This window comes from Otolemur garnettii, unplaced genomic scaffold (genome assembly GCF_000181295.1).
Source record: "Otolemur garnettii isolate 467f Iridium unplaced genomic scaffold, OtoGar3 scaffold00201, whole genome shotgun sequence".
In the NCBI taxonomy this organism is placed as follows: Eukaryota; Metazoa; Chordata; class Mammalia; order Primates; family Galagidae; genus Otolemur; species Otolemur garnettii.
The window spans coordinates 1,873,227-1,878,154 of record NW_003852596.1 but is presented as its reverse complement, the minus strand read 5'-3'; positions in this window follow the sequence as shown (position 1 = coordinate 1,878,154).

Genomic DNA, 4,928 nt, shown 5'->3' with positions numbered 1-4,928 from the left:
AAAAAAAAAAAAAAAGAATTCTTTCTACCACACTTGGTATTGTGTATTTTTATATATTTGTATTTAGATTGCAAGATATTGAAGAGCAAAGGCAAAACCATATACTTCTTTTTCTTTTCCTTACTCTTTCTTCCACAATCTGTACTCAGTACAATTTTGCACACATAGAAGTTGTCCAATAAAAACTTGTTGACTAAACTGGTGGCAAATTATGGTCACCCTGATAACATGCAATATTTACACAGCCAAGAGACATATACAACACACTTGAAGTAATCACTCCCCAAATTGCACCTTGTGGCAGCAGGTCTAAAAAGTGTAATCCTAATAATCCAATTGCTACACTTAGGGGCAAAGGTGAAAATGATGGTATGGACTCATTAATGGTTTAATTTAGTAGACATGTTCTTTGAGGAAAGCCATTTTTCAACTACTGTCTTATAAAAATAAACAAAAAGAAAAATCATAGGCTGCCATTCATTTTGCCAAAGTACATGCAATAAATCAATCCATTTATAAGATAAACAGATATCCATTGATATCGATTTTCCCAAATGTATATAATGCATGCATTTTGTGACATGTACACATTCTTTCACTGCATACTTAAAGAACTTTCTGTACGTATATGTGGCACAAATTTATTTAGTTTAAACCACAGCACTAGCAACATGAGTTTGCAATCGTAAAGTCCAGGAACTTCAAACTTCTAAAATGGTCAACATTCAACATGGTGAATGCCTCAGAATAAGATTGCCCTGCTTGTACTCTCTCTGTGTTTATTTTGTTTGCTAGAAATCTGCATATATTCAGGAATTTTTATATCATAAAATTTCATTTAATGCTACCAAGGGGTAATATTACAACTATTTGCTCACAGTGGGATTATTTAAGGCTACAAATAGTTCTTTCTCATAAGCATCTTGATTATCTACAACCTAAAAGTGAAATCAATCAAGTGGAGGCATTTTCCCATAGTCAATTTAATGCTAAAATCTGAAATTCTTGCTCCTGTTTGGCATGGCATTGCTTTGCTATTTGGGGCACCTTCAAAAGCAAAACCATATAAGTTAGTGCACTTTTTTTTAAATATAAAAACTCCCACTGTGGCCACCTTCATGGAAGTAGGGTGACATCACTGCACACAAGAGTTGGGAAGAGATTCACCGTGACATAGTTAGTGCACTTTTTATTTAATAATTTAACTTAAAAGCATAGCTGTTGATTTGCACAATATATAATATTTAAACTACATGCTTTCATAACACACATACATGAAAGAATTCTCTGTCAGGCCATATAATCCAGACATATTTATCACATGTATTATAAAATGATTTTATTTATTGAGTTGTGACAGTATAAATAAAATTGATATTAACTATCTTTGACTATATTTATAGAAGCTCAATTCCCATAATCTTTGATTAGTTTTGTTTTGTTTTGTTTTTTGCAGTTTTGGTCAGGGCCTGGTTCAAACCCACCACCCCTGTATATGGGACCGGTGCCCTACTCCTTGAGCCACAGGTGCTGCCCATCTTTGATTAGTTTTTAAGGTACTGTGAACAAACACAAAACCAGTTTTTCCTCTTAGTGATTCTTATAACCCAGATTGTAATTCTCTTAAATATTTGGTTTCATACTTAATCACATTTCCTCACTTGCCCCTACTCTGAGTTCTCTTCCTCTATCTCCCTTCACCTGTTTGTATGCTTAGAGCTCAACTTTCAAATCTTCTTAGTCCCACTCACTAACTAGAAGAATGTCTATTATTAATTTTAAAAGGTGATCTAATGTCAAACATTTTCATCTCGAAAATAAATAAAGTAGCAATAAAACCCTATATTCTTATTTAAGATCAGAGAAGTATTTATTTCTTAATGTAGGGGGAAAAGTTGTTTTTCTTCCACTTCCTGAAGTTTCAATAATTTGAGTCTATAAAACAAACTGACAATAGACAAATGAATAGAAGAAAAGGTAAACAAATTTATTAACATGCACGCACACAGAGACACACATAGTAGTATGAAACTCAACGAAGGGCAAGATGATTAAAGCTTATAAACACTTTTTATAGGGAAAAGGGAAATGGGGGGTGTGGGTGCTTTTAAAGGAAGAGTAAATAGTTGGAAGGGGAGATGAATGCATTAAAAAACAGACAGTAGCCTGGAACAAAGTTTGTCTAGGTTTTGGATGTGGTGACACCTGTAGACTTCTTCCCCTTAGAGTTAATCTCTGTCTGATAAGATTATGAAGGCAGGGGAAGACAAATGTATTCATTCTGGAGGATCTTCTTTTAGTCTGATAAGGGAAATTCAGAGAAAGCCCCTCTTATGCTTTCAACAGGCAGAGCGGCAAGAAACAGGGAGGTCAGGGAGACTTTGGTTCTGAGACTGCCTCGTTAGTTCAAAGTTCTCAGGATGTCAAAGTGCCATCGTTTGGGATTATCACTTTCTGAGCCCCAATAATATTATGGGAGTGGTTAGAGTGTTTGCCTAAATTATTTTGTCTTGCTAGAATTATTATGCATTAAGTAATGTTCGATAAGCAGAAGACTGGTAGTGGCCTGCATAACATTTTGTTCTATAATAATTGTAACAATGGATTCAAGTCTATTGTAACCATAAAGGAGGAAAGAATGGCTTCCTTCTATCCTTCTAGGTTCTTTGGCTAGGCTACACATTAAATTTGGAGCTGAGTAGCAGAAGGGAAAAAGACATTTTAACATTTTAATTCCATGAAAACATGTGAGAGTTTCCATAATACAACTTTGTCTCTATTAAAGAAAAATTATTTTAAAAATTAGCTGGATATGGTGATACATAACTGTAGTCTCAGCTACTGAGGAGGCTGAGGCAAGATGGTTACAATTGTGCCACTGCGCTTCTGTTCAGCATGGGGGAAAAAGCAAGAACCTGTCTCAAAAAAGAAGAAGAAGAAAGATGAAAGAAGTAAGAAAGGAGAAGAAGATGGAGAAGGAAGACGAGGAGGAGAAGAAAGAAGGGTGAGGTGACTGAAATTTAGGTGGTATCCTGAGCTACACAAAAGAATAGGGACTTAGCGTTTCTGGGGGATGGTAAAGATAAATTATGGGAGGGTGAGGGGAGGAAATGTGTGGTAAGTTAAGGTTGCCTGGTTATGCTGATAAAAATCTCCCAAGTTCTGGAATCACACTATTCCTGAAACAGATTCCTTTTACTAATGAGAATTTCTTTCATAGAAGTAAATTTCTTTTATACAGGTGGAGGTTTTAATAATTACTCCTCTATCTGAAGTTTCTCAAAATAACCAGCTCAAAATATGCCACAGATGAGATCGGATGCATTCAGGGTCAATATACCTAACAAAAAATATGAAGGATCTCTACAGAGAAAACTAGGTAACCCCAAGAAAAGAAATAGCAGAAGATGTTAACAAATGAAAGAACATACCTGTTCATGGCTGGGAAGAATCAACACTGTTAAAATGTTTGTATTATCCAAAGCAGTCACAGATTTAATACAATCCCCACCAAAGTACCAAGATCATACTTTGAAGAACTTGAAAAAATAGTACTTCCCTCCCTGAACTATCTTTGTGTTTTATCATTTGTATGAATATGTGTTTGTATGTTGATTTCATAATAGTATTGAGTACATTGGATACATTTTTCCCTCATTCTTGAGATACTTTACTAAGAAAAATATGTTTCAGTTCCATCCAGGTAAACATAAAAGATGTAAAATCTCCTTCTTTTTATGGCTGCATAGTATTCCATGGTATACATATACCACAATTTGTTTATCCATTCATGGGTTGATGGACATTTAGGCTACTTCAATGACTTGGCTACTGTGAATTGGCCTACAAAAAACATTCTGGTGCAAATGTCTTTCTGGTACAATGATTTTTGTTCATCTTGATAGATACCTAGTAATAGTATTGCAGGATCAAATGGTAGGTCAACTTTTAGTTCCTTGAGAATTCTCCATACTTCTTTCCAAAAAGGCTATATTAGTCTGCAGTCTATTCAGTGTTGTAGAAGTTTTCCTTTCTCTCCACATCTATGCTAACATCTACAGTTTTGGGATTTTGTGGTGTGGGCTAATCTTACTGGAGTTAGGTAATATCTCAAAATGGTTTTAATTTGCATTTCTCTGATGATTAAAGATGATGAGCATTTTTTTTATGTGTTTGTAGGTCATGTGTCTATCACCTTCAGAGATGTTTCTGTTCAAGTCTCTTACCCACAAAGAAATGGGGTTGTTTATTTTTTCTTATTGATTAGTTTGAGTTCTCTGTGGATTCTAGTTATCAGACCTTTGTCAGAAACATAACCTGAAAAAAATCTTCTCCCATTCTGAAGGCTGTCTATTTGCTTTATTTACAGTGCCCTCAGCTATGCAGAAGCTTTTTAGCTTGATCAGAGGGTATTTGGCAGGATCATACTTAATCTACACAAGTCAAGTGTACATATCAAAACAGCTAACCACAAGAATAAGTAAGTGAGATGATGGGTATGTTAATTAGTTTGATTTAAGTATTCCACATTGTATATCAAATCATCATATTATACCCCATACAGCATACAGTAATTATTTAATAAAAATTAAACAAACAAACAAAAAAGAGGCTGGGCATGGTGGCTCACACCTATAATCCTAACACTCTGGGAGGCTAAGGCAGGAAGATTGCCTGAGCTCACTGGTTCAAGGCCAGCCTAAGCCAGAGTGATACCCTGTCTGTAAAAAATAAATAAATAAATAACTGGACATTGTGGCAGGTGCCTATAACCCCAGCTACTTGGGAGGCTGATGCAAGAGAATCTCTGAAGCCCAAGAGTTTGAGGTTGCTGTGAGCTGTGATGCCACAGCACTGTACTGAGGGTGACATAGTGAGACTTTGTCTCAAAAAATAAATAAAATAAGACTGCTATGAGAAGTGAAATA